The sequence below is a fragment of the Geotrypetes seraphini genome, chromosome 6 (genome assembly GCF_902459505.1).
Source record: "Geotrypetes seraphini chromosome 6, aGeoSer1.1, whole genome shotgun sequence".
In the NCBI taxonomy this organism is placed as follows: Eukaryota; Metazoa; Chordata; class Amphibia; order Gymnophiona; family Dermophiidae; genus Geotrypetes; species Geotrypetes seraphini.
Genome location: NC_047089.1, coordinates 24,470,111 through 24,494,286, shown reverse-complemented (window position 1 = coordinate 24,494,286; position 24,176 = coordinate 24,470,111). Strand labels below are relative to the sequence as shown.

The 24,176-nt window shown below is 42.3% G+C and overlaps 1 pseudogene; it reads left to right on the top strand.

The window, feature by feature from the left end:
- The first annotated feature begins 2,831 nt into the window (after window positions 1-2,831).
- On the top strand, window positions 2,832-3,508 carry LOC117362132 (annotated as a pseudogene).
- The last annotated feature ends 20,668 nt before the right edge of the window (window positions 3,509-24,176 follow it).

Sequence of the window (24,176 nt, the reverse complement as noted above, 5' to 3'; positions counted from 1 at the left end):
GGTCCACTATAAATGCACCTGTTTAACTTTCAAAAGCCTATATGGTATCCTCCCTCCCTTTATCCCTCTTTCTTGGAATTCCTCAAACCCTAATACCACCAGATCCTCCCACAAATTAAAACTATCCTAGCCCTCCCTAAAAGGCATTTCCCACACAGGAAAGCTAGGGACCTCCCTCCACTTCAAAATCACTGAGCTCTGGAACAACCTCACCTCCCCTCTTCGGAACTTGAGCTCTCTCCAAGTTTTCCGCAAACATCTGAAAACCTAGCTTTTCTCAAAAAATGTACGTCTCCCTCCAACTTAGGAATCAAGGAAACTCTTATATCTTGGCATCCCAAGTCCTGTAAATTTTCTTCACACTTCTATCTCTAACCCTCTGTTGTAGTTCCTTCCTATTTCTCCTACTGTAAACCGCGTCGAGCTCTACAAACGTGGAGATGATGCGGTATACAAACCTAAGGATTAGATTAGATTAGATCAATCCTACATTGTCAATCCTAACAGAAAACCATGTCTTTCAAACACACAGAACACAGAAAACACCTTCGCCTAGTATGGAATATGTCATCACAAACGAACCCCTCCACCTTTTACAAAACTGTAGTGTGGATTTTAGCCACGGTGGTAACAGCCCTGACGCTCATAGAATTCTGAGCATCAGAGCTGCTACCACCACGGCTGGCGCTAAAATACGCTCCACAGTTTTGTAAAAGGGGGGATAAAATAGAAATACACAGTTTCAATGCTCTAGCTCAGAGATGCCCAAACTTTTTGGGCTTGCGAGCTACTTTAAAATGACCAAGTCAAAATGATCTACCAAAAATAAAATTAAAAAACACAAAGCACACTATACGCTGAGAAAATGTTAATTATCATTCCTATTCTGGGTTTTTTCAAAGAGGTCAAGGCAGATGACTCTATGCATTGTCACCTCAGTAACAACCATACAAAAATAGACAAATATACCCCCCATCCTTTTTATTAAACCACAATAGCAGTTTTTAGCAGTTTTTAGCAGGGAACTACGCTAAATGCCCAGCGCTGCTCTCGACGCTCATAGGCTCCCTGCACTAAAAAACACTATTGCGATTTAGTAAAAGGGGACCATAGTGCAAAATATAGACAGCATATATAAATTCAGACACATTTTGATCACTAAATTGAAAATAAAATCATTTTCCTACCTTTGTTTGGTAATTTCATCTGGTTGCACTTTATTCTTCTGACTGTGCATCCAATATTTCTTCCCTTCTTTCAGCCTCCTGTATGCTTCCTCTCCTCCAGACCTCATTCCCTCCCCCAACTTTTTCTTTCTTTCTCTATGTCTGTCTTTCTCTGATTCTGTGCCCCATTTTTTTTGCTTTGTTTCTGGTTCCCTGTCCCCCCCTTCTTTCTTTCTTCCTTCCTTCCTCCTTGCCCCATTTTTTGCTTTTTTTTTCTGGCTCCCTGTCCCCCCCCACACACACACCTTCTTTCTTTCTTCCTTCCTGCCTCCCCCATGCCACCAATGCCGCGGAATAGGCTGCTGCCGCTGCCGCAATCGGGAACAGGCCGAAATCTCCCTGCTTCTCTTCTGCACGGGGGCCGATCAACTCTCGCCGCCCGACGTCAATTCTAACGTTGGAAAGGACGTTCCAGGCAGCCAGGCAGTGATTGGCTAGCCAGAACGTCCTCTCGACGTCAGAATTGATGTCGGGCCGCCGCGAGAGTTGGTCGGCCCAGCAGGGAAGAGAAGCAGGGAGATCAAAGACACGGTGCCGGCCTGATCCCCGATGGCAGCAGTGAGAAGGGAAGGGAAGCAGGTTGGGCACCACTGCTCTAGACGAGAACAGTTGACCGCCCCCCCCCCCCCTTGGTACGCCACTGGAGCAGTAACGTGTCTGGCCGGCTCGTTCATTCAAAGCCGCGGGTGGCGGCTCCTTGCGAGATCCGCGCCTGCGTCTGAAGCCTCTCTGACGTCACCGTGACGTCACCGTGACGTCTGACGGCTATATTTTCATGGCAGGCAAAAGAATCCTGGAGTATCCCGAGACATGCTGCTGAATTAAGGGGTTGCGGTATCCTGGGCCAACTTTTTTTTTTTTACCCCCATTTTTGAACCAGTCTTCTAGCATGAGCTCCATGGATAGCGAGTATGGTCTGTTTTATTACAATATTAATGCAGTATGGTAAATATACCACCTTATTACCAACCAAGGGACACAACACGGTCCGTGTTTCGGACAACACCTTCCTCAGGGGTCCGTGGTGGATAAGGTAAATAACAGACTGCAATGAACGAATCGAACAAGTGCCGTTCCTGCTCCAGCGCTAAGTGCAGGACTACGTCGCTATCGCAATTGGAAGAGTTATGATAGACTTAATTATACTTTTTGGTGGGCGAGCTTATGTTGCAATTACAACATGCGATAGCAACGTAGTCCTGCACTTAGCGCTGGAGCAGGAACGGCACTTGTTCGATTCGTTCATTGCAGTCTGTTATATACCTTAACCACCATGGACCCCTGAGGAAGGTGTTGTCCGAAACACGGACCGTGTTGGGTCCCTTGGTTGGTAATAAGGTGGTATATTTATCATACTGCATTAATATTGTAATAAAACAGTGCCTGCATTTTGTACATGGTCTGCAGTTTTTGCTTTGGTTTCTGCTTGCCGTTTGTTGGACTCTGTTGGACATATTTCTTGTAGCTAGTATGGTCACCAGCTTAAGTTAAATGCCAGAGTTTAATTTGTGTACTCGGTGCCGATATCTGTATAGGTGGTGTCACAGAATATACAGAGAGTGTGATGACCCCCCTTCCCCGTTGCTAGGGACGCGGCTCCCAAAGATGGAGGAGGAAGAGGCCGGAGCAGCTGTGGACAGCCTCATCAGCCAGTTCAACACATAAGAAGATTTCCTGGACTCGCAGATCATCTCGCTGGATCTCTACTATTTGGAAGATGAAGAACTTGCCCACCAGCTGGTAGAGCTTGGATACTGGAGAGGTGCTAAAAAGAGAGGAATTTGAAGTAAGAAAGCTGCTGCAGAGGCTTCAAGACTCTCACAGAGAACTCAACAAAAGACATTATCAAGTGCAGCAAAAGATCTTAAGGAGAACTTTCTCAAAGCACTAGCAGAGAAGAATCCAATCGCAATGGAAAAATGACCTCGATAATCTTCATTCGAGACCGAAATGCCTGTGGTCAGGAGTTGTCAGGCTACATTGACTGAAGTCTGAAGATTTTGAAGTCTACTTTAATGGGGGGGGGGAAGCTTCTTCCAAGATCGACTGATCGCAGCTTTTACAATTGGGAAACCCATGTCTCTAATTCCAACCCCAGTCAAAACTATCAAGTGATTGCAGAAGATTCAACTGGATTGCTCTTCAAGAACAAGAGAGACAGGAAAATACTAAATGTGGATCCTAAGGTTTCTCTGGAGGACAATTCCATTCGGACTCCTATCCAATCAGATCTCTACCTGCAAGTAGTCATCTATGACCAATTCAATAGAAGAAAGACTTAGGCACTATGATGTTTGAAATTTTTCTGTACCGGTTGTTTGTCTAACATAAATGAGAATCAATATAGCATAAAAATAAATAAAGAGAGCTATAACTGAAAAAAAAGAGAGTGTGATGACCACGTAGGCAATATCTCTTCAATTTATACATTTATAATTTATATAAATGAAGCTACTTATTTCACTAGTTTTCAAATATAGCATAGCTTTATTACTTTACAATACTTAATAATATAATATAAAAACTATGAAACAAAGCAAGTGAAACACCGGATCATCCACTAAGTGCAAAAGATCCAGCTGTTAAAAGGACTGTGATATATGTTAGTTTGATCAAATTGCAATGAATTGCAGATTTCCTTATCTGGACCCTTGTCCAGCAGCAGAAGGGGGAAGCCATCGGTGCGATGCAGCACAGCCCAGACGTGGTCACCAGCGGTGGATTGATGCCAGCATTGGAGGATCTCCTGTGGCCTGCCCTCTCTCCCCCTCTCCTTGGCAGATTTGCACTCCTGCAGCTGCGTTGTTGGACACATCGAAGGGAAACTGGACTTCACTTCAGGGGTCTGCTGTCGGCGGCGTCTGGCCTTGCCTGTCCAGTGACTGGTGTCATGGCGGTCTTCATTGGCGAAGTTCCTGGTCCTGCTTCTATGGTGGCGGCCGGTTGACCTGGTTCTGCAGCCTGAACTTACTATCAAGCCGCCTCAGAGACTTTTCTATCTCTTAAAAGTTGTTTTATTTTATTTTTAATTTTTTATCTTCTTTCATTCTTTCTATTTCTTTGATTTTTGATCTTAGAAATGTATTAAATATTTTTATTTTAATCAGGTGCTTTAGCTAGATTGTGAGCTTTCGGGATAGATGTGGTCATTTTTCTCAAATACCTACACTTCTCCCTCCGTATTCGCTGGGATAGGGGATTAATAGAACCGCAAATACAGAAAAACCGCAAATAACTTTTTCATATGTTATTCACTGTTTTCTATTAAAAACCATTGTGAATATGGTGAAACCGTAAATAACATGGCGGGAGACCTGGCCTGTTCTGAAGGAGAGGAAAAACACGGTGAAGAAACTGCTGGGATTCAGCGATTTTCTCTGTAAACGCTTGGAATCAGCGATTTCTCTATGCAAGCTGACATAATTGGGGGAGAGGAGCCAGCAAGCTAAAACCCGTGAATAATCGAAACCGTGAATGCTGAAACCGCGAATACGGAGGGAGAAGTGTAATTTCATTTTAGTTTGATACATTGTAAACTGCTTAAGTCGGTAAAATGCAGAAGCGGTATATTAAATCTTAAATAAACATACACGATACATATGGCCTCTTTTACAAAGCCGCGCTAGCGGCCCCGTAGCCTGTAGAGATTTAAAGGGCTTTGGGGTTGTTGCCGTGCGGCAGCCACTGACATGGCTTTGTAAAAGAGGCCGATAGTATCCGATGGACAATTGTGAGCTTCATCATGAACTGGAGTGAATAGTTAAAAATGAATAACAAAAAACAATATAGTAAAAGGGTATCATGAACAGTATCATCAAAATTTATGATTTGTTGAAAATACAATAAATAATTTTGAACTCAAAAAAAATGATTGAACAATCGACAGAAGCAGTTATACGATTGAGAATATAAAAAATTTTAATGCTAGAATATTTATTTGCGATTAGATTGTTTATATGATATTATTAAGTATTGTAAAGTAATAAAGGCATACTATATTTGAACACTAGCGAAATAAGTAAGTAGCTTCATTTATATAATTATGTGGTCTTTTACTAAGCGTTCCTTTTACGGAGGTGCGCTAAGTGTTTTAGTGCATGCATTGGATTAGCGTGCGCTAGCTGAAAATCTACCGCTTGCTCAAAAGGAGGCGGTAGCGGCTAGCGCGCATGGTAATTTAGCCCTAATGCACCTTCGTAAAAGGAGCCCTAAAGCGCGCTAGCCATTTAAGCATGCGCTAAATATCAGCACGTGCTAAATGCTAACGCGTCCACTGTAGGGTGCGCTAAAATGACTAGCATGCCTTAGCAAAAGGACCCCCATATTAACCATTTGAAGTGAAATAAATTTTATGCTAATTTCTGTACTAAATATTTAATTGGTGGTCAGCATTTGACCGCCACCACTGAAGTTAGACCTGGGTATTCAATGTGGGCCTACGGGCTCCTTTTACAAAGGTGCGCTAGCGTTTTTCGCACACGCACTGGAATTAGAGCGCACTGTAGTGCACGCTACTTGAAAAACTACCACCTGCTCAAGAGGAGGTGGTAGCGGTTAGCGTGCGCGGCATTTTAGAGCACGTTAAGGCCCTAACGCACCTTTGTAAAAGGAGCCCTATATATGGGCATTGGCACTGAAATTAAGGTCGATGGAAACACCCAGAATGGCTGATATTTTGTATTGGACCCACATTGCTATTTAAGCAGTCCTGCTTACCTGGTTAGCTCTGTGAGTACCTGCAACAAATATTAACAAAGTAAATAGCGGCAGATCCAGTCTGCCCAACAGTCGCATTCATTCTCAAGGCAACAAACCGGCAATTATTCATTTTTTACTTCTGTAATAAATTCTCAGAATCTCATTTTATACTTGATGGCTGCCCTACATACTTGATAAAACAAAACAAAACTGCACTACCAGAATGCAGAGCTGGATAGACAATCCATTCTCAAGGAGTATGTGAGTCAGAGATTCTCCTGAGAGAAGGAACTACAACCCCCAGGATCCCCCTGGCTCAGCAGCTTAGGGTTGAGCTTCCTGAGAAGAGGTGGAAAAAGCTGCTGAGTCACGGGGGCGGGACCCAGGCAGACATGAGCATATCTTTTTCAGTTTAAGATTCATTCAAGAAGGTCCCAGAGTGAGAGGAGGCTTCCAAATCTAGAGACTGATACAAGCCTTAAGAAACACTCTCCAGGAGAGTTCCTTGGGTTAAGGGGAACACTGGGAAGTTAAGTCTGGGAAGGACTGTGTGAAGGAGCTGATATCGCGAGACTATTGGCTGGCTGAGGTAAGCCCAACTTACCCCCCTCTTTTACAAAGGCGCGCTATGCTTTTTAGCGCGTGGTAAATATTATCGTGCGCTAAACATGCGCTAAATGGTAATGCGTGCATGTTATCCTATGGCTGCGTTAGGGTTTAGCGCAGGCGTTGATTCAGTGCGTGCTAAATCTGTGCTAAAACGCGTGGAGGGGCGTAATTGAAAGGAACATCTAAGTCTGTATTCATCCAAGTTGCAAGTCGTCCAAAGTAAAAAAGAGCTTAGGACATATTTTCGAAAAATACGTCCAAATTTTTTTTTTGTTTCGAAAATTGTCTAAGTAGACGTCCTGCTGATCTGATCGTCCAAGCCGCTAAATCGTCCATCTTTATACCACATTTTCGGCCAACTTTTCGTCCAGTCAAAAATGCCTAGAACAAGCCCTGTTGGATGTGGGAGGGGTCTGCAAAGTGATGTACTGAACACCCAGACATGGCACCTAAATAGTGGGGTACCTTACAGGGCACTGCTGTGAATTTCACAAAAAGGGTGCCATGTCTTCATCTCACTACAGCTCCCTTATAGGGCATGGTGAGGCCCCCAAACCACCTCCAGAATTCCCTAGACCCACGTATCTACCACCCCAATAGCCCTTATGGCTGCAGGAGTCACTTATATGTTAGTAAAAAAGGGTTTTGGGGGTGTATAGGGGAGTGCACATGTTTCAATATAAATGCAGTGATTACAGGGGCTTATGGGCATGGGTCCACCTCTCTATGGGTCCCTAACCCACCCCCCAAGATGGGGGGTGGGTTAGGGACGCCTCTATGCAGCACGACTAGGCTTTCCTATGCCAGGCTGCCAGGTGATAAGAACATAAGAAGTTGCCTCCGCTGAGGCAGACCAGAGGTCCATCTCGCCCAGCGGTCCGCTCCCGCGGCGGCCCATCAGGCCCATTTGCCTGATCAGTGGTCCCGACTATTCCTATAAATTGCCTCTCACTTCTATCCCTATAACCTTCCTCTACTCCTATCTGTACCCCTCAATCCCTTTGTCCTCTAGGAACCTATCCAAACCTTCTTTGAAGGCACAATTTTCAAGTTGTGATTAATATTTTTAGGGGGGAGTCAGTGATCACTGGGTTAGTGTGTGGGGGTCTGTATTATGTGTTTGCAGTGCTTATCTGGTCACTTTAGGTGGGCTTTTGTGACTTAGACCAGTGGTTCCCAACTCTGTCCTGGAGGACCACCAGCTAGTCGAGTTTTGGGAGAGCCCTAATTAATATGCATGAGAGAGATTTGCATTTAATGGAGGTGACAGGCATGCAAATCTGCCCCAGGCATATTCATTAGGGCTATCCTGAAAAACTGACTGGCTGGTGGTCTCCAGAACAGGGTTGGGAACCACTGACTTAGACCATGTTTTAAATGGGTCTAAGTCACAACGTCCAAGTTCCATCTATGCATAACTTTCGGTTATACATGCAGTATGACTAAGTCTAAGCAGGCCCACGTCCCGCCCAAATCCCGCCCTCGACACTCCTCCTGATATGCCCCGTTTAGCTATGGTCGTTCAGCAGCACTATGAAGGCCTAGGTCATTTAGAAATATGTCCAAAACCTGGTTTGCTTATCGGCACTTGGACGTCTTTCGTTTATGATCGTCCAAGTGCCGACTTAGGCCGGTTTTTGGACGTTTTTCTCTTTCGATTATGAGCCCCTTAGTGCGCATTTGTAAAAGAGGGCCTTAGTATTCTGAGAACTGTGGAATGTGTTACATAAGAACATAAGAATTGCTGCCGCTGGGTCAGACCAGCGGTCCATCGTGCCCAGCAGTCCCCTCACGCGGTGGTCCTCAGGTCAAAGACCAGCGCTCTAAACGAGTCCAGCCTCACCTGCGTACGTTCCAGTTTAGCAGGAAGTTGTCCAACTTTGTTTTGGAACCCTGAAGAATATTTTCCCCTGTAACAGATTCCGGAAGAGCGTTCTGGTTTTCCACCACTCTCTGGGCGAAGAAGAATTTCCTTACGTTTGTACGAAATCGATCCCCTTTTAACTTTAGAGAGTGCCTTCTCGTTCTCTCTATCTTGGAGAGGGTGAACAGTCTGTCTTTATCTTCTAAGTCTATTCCCTTCAGTATTTTGAACGTTTCGATCATGTCCCCTCTCAGTCTCCTCTTTTCAAGGGAGAAGAGGCCCAGTTTCTTCAATCTCTCACTGTACGGCAACTCCTCTGGCGTTAGCGTTTAGTGCTCGCTAATATTTAGCCCTTGCTAAAACGGCTAGTGCACCTTAGTAAAAAGATCCCTATATTATTGATCACTTTAAATTTACTGACAAAACGTTTTTATTGGCATTTTAGATTATTGACATTTCCTACTGTAAATGTTTGCATATGCAAAAGAAAGATATTTCCATAGAATTTTATCTTTTCAAGCTGGATCATAGGATAAACCCTTTTCTGTCCTGATAACAAACTTCAAGTTCTGTCTTTCCTTTATAAAAATGCTGAAGACCTACTTATTGGCCAATTTCTTCTGCAGGCAGTCATAATACACCGTGCTTGTATGGTCTCTTGATTGTTGATAACCGCAATGAACTGAGAGGTTACTGCGGTATATAAGGGACTTTGTTATGTTTTGTTAAGGTGCGAATTACATAAGAAAGTGGCTCAGCTTTCCAGAATTATTTCTACAAAATGGTAACTATTATTTGCCGATTCATGTGGCAAAGGCTTATGATGCTTAAGATACATATGTTAATTTTCTTTAAATGTACTTGCATAAAATGTACCCTTTTGGACTTGGTTTCAGTTCAAGGTTCTTTTATACACATACAGGAGGTGGGTGGGGGTGGGCTTATATTGGGGGGGTTGGTCTTAATTTATTTATGTTTAGTTTCTTGGTGTTTTCTGAACATATTGCTAATTTATGTAAATTTTCTTACACTGTGTATCAGCTATATTTTGCTATATAAAATTAATAATCAGTTTTTTAAATAAATAAATAACTCGGTCCCAAAGACTTTGACAGTGCTGTGTTTTTCAAACGCATACATATGGGCAGACTGTGTACATTTAGGAAAGCAGACTTCTTAAGCTCTGTGGGGAAATTTAAATTTTGAATATATCCTGCTGTCTTTTTTTTCTCTGTGCAAAGTAATTTAACTACATTTTTGCATCTTAGACACAAATCAGATTTCTTGGTTGGACTCTGTCTCAGCTCACTGATCATATTTTCAGCCTCATCCATTTCTGGATGGAATAAACGTCTGACTCACCCAACATTTTATTTTATTTTATTTTGGGAAGCTTCATTTTTTTTCCAGCATCTTGCCTGGGAAGGTTAATAACAGGTATTAGGGGTACAAGTGCCAGGGCCATCACTCCTTTTCCTCTGTTGGCCTTTAATCTGGGCTGCAGCTGGTGCAAGCATCTGGCACACTGAGCACAGATAGGGAAATATGAGGGGAGGAAGTCAACACAGCAATTCAGATTTTATATAGCAAGGCCTCTAGAAGCCAGCTATCTCTGCTCAGTGGAAGAACACATCCCCCGTGGCTCATCCAGCCTACTACCGTGATGCTCGCAATATTTTTATACAACATGTTGAAAAAGATACAGGGGTAGGGAGAAAAATATTGTAAAAAAAAAAAAAAAAGTCATTTACAGGCAGGAAGAGAGCAGGGGCCAGACTCCACTACCTGGGAATCGCAGTTCCCTCTAAGCTGGGCGGGAGTCCTTCGCCTACAGTCCTGCCAGTGGGGGGTGCTGCTCTGTCACTATCATATTTTCAATAGTGAGGGACAGTGTTTGTTCCTAGCAATTGAAAACACAATACTGAAACACCGCCACCTACTGGCAGCAATTACAGTTGGAGGACTCCTGCCCAGCTTAGAAGGAACAGTGCTGGGGATATCTGCAGTGCTACGGCATAGACAACCAGAGATAACTGCTGCCGTTTCAGGACAAAAAGTTCAAGAAATGTAATTCAGGAAGAATTTTACTTTCTCTTACTATAGTAGAATAATGCATTTTGATAAGACAGTATATCAAAATTCACCAATAAACATAAACGTCTACAAATTTTAAATCCATGTTTGTTTTCAGAGAGGTCTTACTGTTATTTTACCTGCATTTCTGAATATGGCATCTAAACCCATGTGGGGCAGTTCTATCAGCTGATGCCTACTACTTCTATTACTATTAATTATTTCTATAGTGCTACCAGACGCACGCAGCGCTGTACAGCCACAAAGAGGAAGAAAACAGTCCCTGCTCAAAAGAGCTTACAATCTAAACAGACAGACAAGACAAACAGGATGCCATGGATACAGTTCAGGGGAATGGTTAATCAGCAGGCTGGGTTGGAGAGCAGAGGGGAGTATAGGACAATTAAGCCATTGTGACATCACTGATGTGGTTGTCTCTTATTGGTGGAAGGAGGCATTATGACATCACAATCTCAGCTCTGCTTCCCAAAGACAAACAGGATGTCATGGATACAGTTAAGGGGAATGGTTAATCAGCTGGCTGGGTTGGAAGGCAGATGAGTAGGGTTAAGGATTGAAGGCTATATCCAAAAGGTGGCTTTTCAGTCTGCTTTTAAACAAGGGAAGGGGCTTGGTGGACAAACTCGGGTAATTTATTCCAGGCATAGGGGGCAGCTAGATGAAAGGAACAAAGTCTGGAATTGGCAGTAGAGGAGAAGGGTATAGTTAAGAGCAGCTTATCTGAGGAGTTCTCTGGGAGGTGTATAAGGAGAGAGAATAGAGGAGAGAGATTGAGGGGCAGCAGAATGAACACACTTCTGGGTCAGCCTAGTGATATGCATCACTTATAGGCATGTCAGATGCACCACTGATTGACAGATGCCTCTGTGCACTACACTAATGTGTTATTATCAGTGGTGCAATAAAGGGGGTAACAGGGGGCGGTCTGTCATGGGGGCACCACCACCCCTCCTCCTCTCCACCCCCAACTCTTCTCATTCCTCTCCTCCATGTGCACGCCCCCTTCTCTCCCCCCATACCTCTAGCTGAAGTTGTTGTTCGTGGAAGTCAACAAAGTGCTCTTCATGATCCGTTGGCTTTCCCACTGACGTCACTTCCAGGTGCCATGCATAGGAAGTGATGTCGGAGGGAGAGCCGATGGGGTTGCGAGGAACACGTTGTTGACCGCCGTGAGCAATAACTTCAACTAGAGGTACAAGGGAAGGGGGGAGGCTCGTGTGGCAGGCAGGATCAGGGAAGGAGCGGGGGGGGGGGAGGAGCATGCACAGCAGGCAGGATCAGGGAAGAAACAGGGGGTATAGATGAGGGCAGGCGAGGGGTGCCACCGTTACAATGGTGCTGCAACTGCACCGTTAACCGCATTGCAAAGTTCCAACAGGAAATAATCTAACTTATATACCAGTGAGATACCTATACAAATCTTCCATAGTATTTATCTAGTTAGAGACATACATTACATTATATTAGTGATTTCTATTCTGCCAATACCTTGCGGTTCAAGGCGGATTACATAAAAGTTTTCAGAGATTACATAAAAGTTTATATAAAAGTGTACAGGAATAGCATAAGAGATGCCATAGGAGTTACATAAGAATTACCAAAGAGTTGTCGAGATCTTAAGGTGATAAATGTTGGGTAATAAGAATTACCAAAGAGTTGTCGAGATCTTAAGGTGGTAAGTGTTGGGTAAATAGAGGCATTTTAGCATTAGTTGGGTAGTTAGAAGCATATTAGAGTATATTAAGGGTGTAGAGTGGGTAGGTGGGGTTTAGGTAGGAACTGGTCGTATTAGATAAGTTTTATATATTTTTTGAAGAGTAGGGTTTTAGTATCTTTCTTGAAGGTTTTGTAGTCTGTGGTCGATGACAACAGAATGGTGATTTGTCTGTCCAGTTTAGCTGCTTTGGTGGCTATTAGGTTATCATATAGTTTTTTTCGTTTGACATTTTGGGATGGTGGGTGTGTGAAAAGTGAGTGGGTTCTCCTGTGCCTGGATGAGGAGGATTGAGTTAGTCGGTTATTCCAGTAGTTTGGGCTTTCTCCGTTAATAGCTTTGAATAGTAGGCAGTAGAATTTGAAGTGTACTCTTGCTTGTATTGGGAGCCAGTGAGAATCATGGTATGCTTCTGTGATGTGGTCATATTTTTTCAATGAGTAGATGAGTCTTAGGGCTGTATTTTGTATAGTTTGTAATTGTTTTATTGTGGTCACAGTACATGGGAGGTATAGTATGTTGCAGTAGTCTATTAGTCCAAGAATAAGGGATTGTACCAATAGTAGGAATTGTTTCCTGTCGAAGAATTTTCAGATTTGTCTTAGATTTCTCATGGTCACGAATGATGCTTTTATTACTTTGTTGATTTGTGGTTGCATGGTACAGCCTTTGCCAATTAGTACTCCCAGAAGTTTTAGTGTGGGTTGAATAGGGTATGAGATTGAGTTTATTACTAGATTTGTTAAGGTAGGAGTTTTATTGTTTTCTAGGAGGATGAAGTTTGTTTTGTCAGGGTTAAGTTTTAATTTGTGCTCTGTCATCCATGTTGCTACTGTTTCGAGTGTTCTGTGTATTGTGCTTGTCATGGTGGGTTCTGGGTGGTCGAAGGGGAGAATAGTGATGTCATCTGCATAGCTCTATGAGGTTATGCCATGTTTGTCTAGGTAGAAGCTGAGGGAGGCTATGTATATATTGAATAGTGTAGGAGATAGGGGTGATCCCTGGGGTACTCCGCAGGAGTTCTGATTTTTCTTGCTTTGTTTTAACACTGTAGGTTCTGGATTGTAGGAAGCCTTTGAACCATGAAAGTACCTATATATCCCCAAATAAATACCCATACTGCCCAACACACACACTTTCCAGTTGGGTTACAATGTTGCAGTTACAGTGCCATTATAATGGTTTAGTTACCGCTATGTTTTGTATGTGAGGTCATTTTCAGGAATTGCTAGCCTTTCTCCTCTTTAAGATTTCAGCTACAAGATGAGGTCAGAGGTTTGCATATCTTTTATGTTGACTTTGTTTGTTATAGGTTGAAGGCTCTAATCCGGTTGAGTAAGGAAGGAGAACTGGTTTTGATTCCAGTCTCCTGATTTGATTGTTATCACTGATCCCCCTGAAGAAGCCTAGGGTGAAATGGGTCCCACTGATAAGCTAAGCCCTCTGTTTATTTTTGAAGCATATTGATGCCTTTTAAGAAGTTATTCCTTTTGAAAGACCAACGATTACACGGCTATCCCATTCAATTGATCAGCTTTGGCTGTTTGAATTGATTTAAAGGGAGTCTGAGGTCTTTTTCCCTCTTCAGGTATATAAATTTAAAACCAATACATAAAGACAGTGATATTTTAAATACTAGCTATGTGATTATTTAAGATTGGGATTTTGATTGCTCTACCTTTGGCGTTTATCTGTTGATAACAGACAAAGTTCTACCAACTGTAATTTTTTACTCCAGAGCATGGAAAGACCATGGGCATGTTTCCCAGTTAAGCATAATTTATTGTATTCTATACATGTCATTTGTCACATGTAAGCATACCAGCTTATGCCATTGCCTATCATTGACATGGTATAAAAGAGCCTGCCTAAACATGGCACACCAATGCTGACATAGGCTAGTATTCTATAATGGAATATTGGCACCAAGATACCATTGTAGAATGCATTAATTAATTAATTTCACCATTTACTAAACTGCTATAAATGACATGCAAGACTAAGCGGTTAACAGACGAAGAAGCAGAAAAAGGAAAGAACTCCGTTGAATGACACAGTGACGGAATTCGTCACCGTTCTCATCCCCACGGATAACCGCGGGAGTCCATCCCATGTCATTCTTTATTGTTTATCTCAACCTCAGTCCTTCTACACTAGCATTCTTTAACACAAGGCTTGAGTGTCAGTGGTTGTGCCCATTCATGCTCTGATTCTTCCCCACGGTTATCCATGGGGACGGTGATGAATTATGTCACCGTGTCATTCTCTAGTTGATAGGAAAAGAACTTTAGTCATACAAAGAGCACTAGGAAACTGTCTCACAGGGGAGGGGGGGACCACCAAGTAGAAATCCAGAGCCAAAATCTAGAAGGAAAGGCATGCTCAAATAATCAAGTCTTCAGAGGAGTCTTAAAATTTCAAATGGATCCCTCAGCATGCAAGCCAAGTGGCATGCTATTCCCAAAAAAGCAAGCTACAAAGAGAAGCACATTCACAAATATATTCCAGTTAAGCCGGGCATGGACTTGATAGGACCGTCCATTTAGAACTAGGGAGGGAGCGTATGAATTGGTGCCAAGCGCATGTCATTGGGTAGCCTAAACTGAGGTGACAGTTTATAGACTTGCCCCAATTTCCTTGAGGATCTGCTCTGTACAGGGTTTTCTGTCTCCAACAAAAGAATCATATTTTATGAAAACCTTAGGGTGTGATCTTCATAACTGATGTCATAAATCCAAACTCCAGAACTCCTAAAATACTGTACTTGTTAGTGACCAGCTGGCTATACGTTTTATCTTCTGATATCATCTTTGGGACCACGGTCTCAGAATAAAAAATAACTTCGCATCGTGCAGAGAAAACTATGGCACTTAGAGATGACAATGGATTGTTTTACTTAAGGTTAAAATATAGGCCATTACGCTGGCTGTCACCAGGGCATCTTTTTCAGGAAAAGGAGTGTCTTCTTGGTTGGCTGGTACTGTGATTCCCTATGCCACTTGGTGGCACTAAGAAGTTGTGATAAAAACCCAGTCCTCTATAAATGCAAATGGTTTCCTTTAAAAGAGAAAAGAAAAACAGAGGGGACAAAAAAATGTACAGGCTGTGCATTCTTCAGTTGGACAAATTTTCTGCAGAGCGTGATTGAACTGGGAAACAAGAAAAGAGTGGTAAAGAACTCTTTTATCAGCCATCAGTCAGCAAGCCTCAGCCCTTCAACCTCCAGGGCTGCCAACTTTATTACAACCATTCACACCCTGCCTGCCCAAGGGTAAGTAACCGAGGTCCACATTTGCTTTTACCACAAGAAAAGTGGCGTGCAAGATGTAGAATGATCCCGGTCTGATCATTTTAAGGTGACAGGAGCATTTAAATAACCAGTACAGATTCTCCTATAGAATTGTTTTGCTTTTTTTTTAAAATCTACTGTACTTAAAATTGGGCACAAGAAAATCATTCTGCCCTCTCTGTGTGACAGGTCAGGAAAGGTTAAATCAAAGGATGTTGGCCATCAAGTCGAAGGGTACAGGAGTGACTTCCTAGGGAGAGGCTATTATGTCCAATCTGGAAAACCGAAATGGTCTAGATTTGGCACGGGCAGTTCTGGACCAGGACGCTGCCTTTCCCGACCCAGCTACTTCCTTTAAAAAGATCCATGTTGATGCAATGCACAAACTGGATGGGCAAAAGCCTCTTTTGTTTGATCACTGGAAAGCAGTCTGACGCCTGACAAGGAGATACCAGGACACCTTGTTTAGGCTTGGTTCTTCTGCCTCTCTCTTAAGAGCGTTTGGCTTGGATCTGGTGTGGTATGCAGCACTGGTGCGTGTGGAGCTGCTGCAAACAACCACGGCTGAAAGCCGAGCAAGACCTACAGCCCGCGGGGCAGGAATCCCACCGAGGTTTCGTTTCGTTTCGTTCGTGAACCTTCCCGGGAGTGAGACGGTGGTGGGCTTTCTCGAGGGGGGGGTGGGGAAAGTGTGCGGCTCCAGCATCGTTGAAAACAAGCTGCGTTTCCTCTCTAGGTCGTATTATTTCATCTTGAAACGAGATAACTGGCCGCCTACATTATTCGTTTGGAGAGCAGCACGGCTAGGAAGTGATTCTTGAAGGTATGTTCTCAGTTTTCTTGCCAAAATGCATGAAGATCTCTCCGAATTTTTTTTTTTTTTTTGTTGTTGTTCACTGATTAGCGTGCAAATGCATTTCCAGGCAGCACTGTGCTAGATTTTCAAGAACACAAAGGTTGCACGTGAATGTGGAGGGAAAGAATGCAGGGGCTTTTCTGCTATAAAATATTATGTGCAGGCATGCATGCTTGCTAAGCGCATGCAGCATTAAATATTATAACCATTCTTTCCCCCCCCCCCCCAAGGTGCATACCTTAAATGAACTGCAGAATTTGCATGCATAATACCAATGGTGGTGCTAAAATCGTAATAGTTCTGAGATGCTAAACACAATTTGAAGTTTAAATTAGTTGTAAGCATCAGGCATCTCTTGCAGTTGCTTGACAAACTTGCTTTTATTCAAGCTGGTCACTCTTTACTCCGGATTCAGACTGCTCAATCTTCTAGCCTCATAGGTACAAATTCCTAGCTCTGGAAATAGATCCCTTTTGATCTCCCCCCCCCCCAACCTACTTTGCTGCAAGATGTGTAACAAATGCACGTGAAATGCAGATGTGAAAATGTTCACCAATGCTAACGTAACATATAGTACATTAAAAAAACAAACAAACCCCAACAACAATATGATAAAAAGAAAAGTGCTGGCTTAGCATGGGAATGGGTGATGCGTGGATATGACTAGGTAGTGAGGAGAAGTGACCTCCGGTGACAACCGGCATGCTGGTCCCATTCCCACACTAGCTATCATGACTGTCAATAGAACACCTGCATTTACTGTTGCCTCAAGAGAAGACAGTAGGGTGAAGCCAGGCTATCGCCACTTCCAGTAGCGCAGCTGCCTCGGTAAATGCAATGGGTGATGCTGCAATGACTGATCCCCCCCCTCTGCTTCCCACAATCTTGACGCCCCCTCCCCCAAATCTATTCCACTGATTTCATCCCATGAAGCCCCTCCCACCAAAGCTTCACATTTATATGTATAAACCCTGAGGCTTATGAGGGGGCTAACCCTATTGCTCTAGTGCAGACACATCTAGTCTCCAGGTTGTCAGGACACCTGCAATGAATATGCATGAGATAGATCTGCATACGATGGAAGCAATGCATGCAAGTTAGTCATTAATTTTGAACATCTTGGAAATCAAACTGGTCTAGTGGGACAGGGTCAGAGTGCTTCTTTTCTCCTCTTAACCCATCTGGTTCCAGCAGCCCAATGTAGTCTATTTTGCTGCCAGAAGCATTCCACTAGACCACCAGGGATGGGCTTCAGCTATGTCCTGGGGGTTCCTATGGGAGTCAAGATGGGTTGGGGGGGATCTTGGGGAAAGGCCTTTTGGAAGGAAGTAGTGCCGTGTGTAAATTTGAAGTTTGAGAGGAATAGGCTTTGAGGGTATCGGATCAGGTGAGAGGGGTCAGGGAAATTGGATATTGGGATCACATCTTGGGGGATCAGATTCTGGGTGCTGATCTTGGGGGGGGGGGAGGCAATCTAGGGGATGATTTTGGAAGGGATCAGTCTTTTTGGGGGGAGGGATCTTGATGGTGATGATATCTTGGAGATGGGTAATCTTGGGAGCACCCCTAATTTTATTCCCTGGCCTTGGACCTTTCATTGTGTGCAAACCTCTCTTCAGCACCACTGACAGCTCCCAATACAGAAGCTTGTGGAAAATTGCCCTTAACATAATACTGTACATCAGTTTCTGTGATAGATCCCTTCTGCCTCTTGCAACAAAAAATAATGCCCAAAATGTTTTGATGTTTGGGGAGTGGGAGGGGATGACTGTTAGCAATGAAAAGGGGAAAAAAAAATGACTGTGTGGTAAAGTGCTCAGGCTGGGAAATGAACTTGCCTATTCTGTTCTAATTATTTGGTGCCTTGGGGGCTGGAGTCTCTCTATTGCTCTCATTCATTTAAAGCCTCAGTTTTCAAGAGAAAAAAAAAAAGAGCTATTAGAGGCATGATACTAGTAGCCATACAATTTAAAATGGTGTTTAACAGCATATAATTATAAGTTTGTAGGTTTTGCTAAAATGATAAAAGAGTACAAACTCAAGAATCTGTAACAAATGATTAAAGTTACACTAGTCTGACAGCAATGTCTTTTTCATGATCATGGGAGCTTTGGAGAACAAATAATTCCATTATCATTGCAGATATTATACCATTTTATAAAAGGTCTGTTGTATATGATCTCAAACCAAAGATTGTAGCCCTGAAAGAACTGTATACAGTCACACTATTCATATTTTCTCTTTTCTGTTTGCAAAACTGTACATACCTTAAGAATGCACAGGACGTGACATTTATACCGGTGTAAACCACCATGCAGTTTTCTATGCTGCTATAAAGTTTAAACAATTATTTCATACATATGACAATTTATTTATTTATTTAACAAACTTATATCTGCCTAATAACCTAAATGGGTTACAAAGATACAGACATAAAATCCAAGTAAAACATAAAATAACAAATTATACATTAAATACATAATACTGTTCCTTATATCTGTTACTCTCTATTAAACTGTAGTCCAGTTTTGGGTTTTTGGGTTTTTTTGTTTTTTTAAAGCATCTAGAAATAGGGTGGTCTTTAAAAGCTTTTTTTTAAATGCTGCATGCTATCCATCATCCTCAATTGTCCAATTATGTTGTTCCACAATTTCACCCCAGCTACTGAAATGGTCTTGGTCCTAGTATCAACTTATAACACCTCTTGCAATCTATTCATTGACAAATGTGTCACTCCTTCAGATCTTAATGAGCGATGAGGACAATACCACATCAAAATTTGTGATAGGTACCAAGGTACTGCACTGTGAACAGCTTGAAAAATCAACAACAAAGCTTTAAATACAATTCAGCTTTTAATAGACAACCAATGTAATTGCTGCAAAAGGGGGGCAACATTCAAGCTTACCACCTGGGGGGGGGGGGGGTAACATTATATTCCATAAAGATCTTTGCGTTCTGAGAATTTGGCCCTACTGAAGACAACTGTGAATCCAAAGTTGGTTGATACTGGTAAAAAGAGCTTTTGTTGTGCAGGAGTTAAGTTTTAGAACTCCTTGGAATGGGCAGATATGGAATTGTGGTGAGAAGGGTATATTTAGAAAATTATTCAAAACACAGCTATTTGTTGATGATTTCTTTTAGATATACCTTTGTCCCTACGCTATTAATTTTAGCTATGATATACCATTAATTTTTAGCCATGATTTCTAAGTTTTATCTTTATGCAATGTTATGTTATTTTTTTAGCAATGGATTTTTAAGATTTGCTTGTATGTCTATTTTGCTATGTTTTTAAAATTATGTATGTATATTCTGTTAACCGTTTAGTTGTAAATGGTATAGAAATTTTTTAAAATCAATAAATAATAAATAAAATAAATTCAAGCTTACCACCTCCGTAAATAAGCTATGCCGCAGCATTCTGTATAACCTGCAATGCTCTTCACCAGGGATCTCAAAATCCCTCCTTGAGGGCCGCAATCCAGTCGGGTTTTCAAGATTTCCCCAATGAATATGCATTGAAAGCAGTGCATGCACATAGATCTCATGCAAATTCATTGGCAACTGGATTGCGGCCCTCCAGGAGGGACTTTGAGATCCCTGCTCTACACCTACAGGATACCATCCCAAAGGCTTAGGGCATTGCAGTAATCCAGCTCCTGTAATATTGCACTATGTTTCACCATCTGGAATTCATATCTAACCAGAGAAATAAGGTCAGAAAATGCAATGAGACTGACCACTGATAGAGTAAACACTATATCACATGTGCATATAGGGTTGTCAGTGTTCTCCATCGTGGGTGTCAAACTTTGGAATGGTTTGAGTGGGCAAATGTGTTTGTGTAAGCCCAGGGATATATATATATATATTTTTTTTAATGCTGAAGATATATTTGTATGTCAGTTTTTATGTGAAGCTGGGGAGTTTATTGCATTAGGTTTTGGAAGAGTTGCTTGCTTGATGTATGTTGATTATACGTTTTTAAATAATAAAAAAAAATATATATATATATATTGATAGCATTGGTTTCAATTTACTTAAAAGCCACATTTGGAAAAAATGCAGACCAATACAACCAAAACTTGATCTTTCATGGATGAGGCTGAATTTAACCAGACATCCAGGACACAAGAGTATTGATTATGGGAGCTGTTTAATATTTCAAGAAAAATATAAGGTCTTAACTAGTACAATGATAAAAAAAAAAACATAACAGTAAAATATCAGTGATTTTATGCTATTCCTGTCAAAAGCAATTTAAAATTTTAAGTTCAAACAATTTTTATTGATGCAAACAACAAATACAACATTAAAACTTGTATAACAATGATGATGCATCAAATATAATAATATGATGAACATATTGATGTGCTCAATGCTACATACAACACCAAGGTGCTTAGTATAATAATGAGGCGAGTAAAATACATCCTATATAAACCTAGAAAATACCTTCATCCCCCATCAAACCCCACTCAATCTATGTATGACTACATGTTTTAAATCATTTAATACCCTCTACCTTCCCTCCCCAAACCCTCCCTTCCCTACCCCATTCAAAGGTACTCTCCTTCATCCCCCATCAAATCTCAATAGGACTACATGTTTGAATCTATTTAATACCCTCTACCTTTCCTCCCCAAACCCTCCCTTCCCTTCCCTTTCCTATGGTACTCTCTACCCCTCCTCAATCTCAGTTAGGACACCCATCTTAAAACCGCACTACGACCTTTAGGAAATAAACAACATCTTTCGCTTCCTCATCCTTCCAGCATCTCTAGCTTCCCAGATGGCCAACTGATGCAACTGGTTTCGCCAATGCCAAAACTTTGGAGGGTCAGGGATCATCCAATATTGAAGAATACATTTTTTGGCCAGTAGATTCATTTTCCTACACAGCGCCCTATGCCCCTTAGGCAAATGACTAAAAGCTTCTGGCAAATCCAAAATAAAATGGGATGGAGAATAGCGCAAAGATCTTCCAATTAACGCAGACATATAAGATATTATTCGCTTCCAAAAATGCTGAATAATGGGACAAAACCAAAAAGCATGTCCCAAAGTGTGCTTCCCCCATCCCACATTTATGACATAATGGACTAGGAAGATCTCTACCATAGAACAACTGTGTACGAGTATAATAGGCACGTAATGTTACCCTATAATATGTTTCTCTTAACCATGCACATTGTATGACCCCCAGGTGTAGCCCTTAAAGAACGGGCAACATCCCAATGTCCCAAATTAAGCTGTAATTCTCTCTCCCATTTATCCCGAATATTCTGGTAGTCCTTATCTGATTGTAATTTTTGTAAGCTAGCATGAAAGCTTGACACTGAAAAAGATAATCCTTCCTCTCGAGTAAATAACTCTCGCATTTTAACCCCCAAATGCAAACTCAATTGTGCTCTAACAAGGGATCTTACATAATGCTCCACTTGAAAACAGGCAAACTGTGCTCCCCAGGTCACCCCCAAGCAATTTAAAATTTTAATCAAACTGTGCAATATAATGCAGAAAAAAATTATTTAAGATGACCATACAAGAATACACCTCTACACTATAAGACCCAGCTGTCTTGAAACATCTTCTAATTGTTTAATAAGGAGATACAAATAACAGAATCAGAAAGGGAAATAATTCACATAGGTCCGGATTCTATAAACGGCGCTGTCGTCATTATCCATCTAAAAAAACAGCCAGCATGTCAGTCATGCAAAGGCGCAGTTTATAGACTCGCGGCTTCCTGAAAGGTAGGCACTGGAAATGAAGGCCAGAGTTTTCAAGGCTTACATTTTTGGCACCAACCTATCACGTGAATTGCACCTACGGAGGTGATTTACGATGCCTAATGCCATGCCTAATGCCATGCATTATGGGGCTGATTATATATATAAAAAAAAATTTCAAAAAAGTGGCCTAAATCGGTACTTGGACGATCAAAAAGACAGATTGTCCAAGTACCGATAATCAAAGCTGGTTTTAGATGTATCTAAAACCAGCTTAGGCCTTTAACCTGCCTCTAAACGCCTAGAGCGAAAAGAGGTGTTTTTGAGGAAGGGAAAGGGCGGGAGGTGGGCAGACCTAGACTTAGTCGTACAGCAAGTATAACCAAAACTTTACAAGGTTGCCCAGTCAGAACTTATACGTTTTGATTTAGACCAAGTCAAAACAGGTATATGTTGCGAATAGGGGCCACTGAGCTGATCATGGTTGCCACAATCAGCTCAGCAGCCTCGGCAACCTGCCCATCCCCCACCACAACAGTTACAGCAGGAGAGATGCCTTATCTCCCCTGCTGCGATCGGGATACCCCCCCCCCCGAACTGCTGCGAACCGCAGCAGGAGAGATGTCCAATCTAGGTTTGGGGGAGGGTTGAGCATTTTGAGTGCTTGGGTTGGGAGGAGGAGGTCACAGCTGGAAAGGGGGCAAGAAATGTGGTTGGGACATCAGACGTTCAGAAAAGAAATAAAAACTATACTCTTCAAGAAATTCCTGAAACAGCCCTAACTTCAAACTTACTGTCCTTCCCCCCTCCCTCTTCCCGCCACACAGAAACTACATAACCTACCCTTTACCTCTCCAGAAAGGACAAATGTTCTTCCATTGTAACCCTCCGCTTTTTATTTCTTTTGTAATCCGCCTTGAACCGCAAGGTAATGGCGGAATAGAAATCTCTAATGTAATGTAATAAATAATTAAATGTAACGCTCGTAGGCGACACCGCTGTGAGGGGAGGCATGGCCTGGTGTTACCGTGGGGCTTATTTGGATGATGTTATACAGTTTGAAAACATAACGAGCTAGTTTTGTCACCCGATAGCCCCCCTGGGGAGTGTGTTTGTGTGAAAACCATATTAGAGGTTTGTTGTTGTTGGATATGGATTGTTTGTGAGTTTCAGATGATGATAAGATAGTTAAGAAAGATGCAGCCAAATGGTTCTTTCGCAAATATGACTTGTGTAATGATTTAGTTGTGCGTGAGTCACGCTGTTGGTAGCAGGTGACGGAGGGTGAATGCCAATGTTATCAATTAGGCTTAATCGGCGCTGTTAATTGAAAGGCACCATTACAAAGCAATTTTAAAACAATTAAAAACATTAATTAGCTGGTAGGCGCCTGAGTCAGTAGGCGGCTACCTCTTTGAGGTAGGCGTCTATTCTGGGGCACTTATCAGAAAGAAGCATGGTTAGGGGCAGATTCTGGATGGATTATGGGCATGGTTTGACTTGGGCACCAGTAGGCACCTAACTTAAGCAAACTCATTTAGGTTTCAACACCTACCAGCGCCTAAGACCACTTAGGCATGATTTCTATAAATGGCACCTAGGGCTTTCATCCACTCCTCGTGTTCTCTGGCCAGCTCCTGGATTTAACCAGACATTCTGGGCTTGTGTGACGAGTCTCTCTCCTGGTCTAATTGCTCCTCACAGCAGGCCAGCAAAATTTCTTAGGATTGTAACTGTTTCACCTCCAGCTGTGAATTTGCCTCTGCAGGATCCCAGTTCTGGACTTCTGTATTTATGCCCTTGTTCTCCTCCCCTCCCCCCCCTCTGGGTACATGGGCTTGGGTTTTGATTCTGCCCTTTTCCAACTTTTATAGAAGGGCATCTCTCTTTGCAGCCTCTAGCCTCTCTGTCGTGTCTCTCTCAATTCCCATGTGAGACCCTAGCAGTGCCTGAAGCTCTCTACACTCAGCTTCATTGTCTCAGGATTTTTGCTTTAGCCCCTCTTGATCTTTGGTAATTTATTACTGGGGTCTCTCTTAGCTGACCCATTGGTTTCATTGTCAATTACCATCCCAAATTTCTTTGTATTTT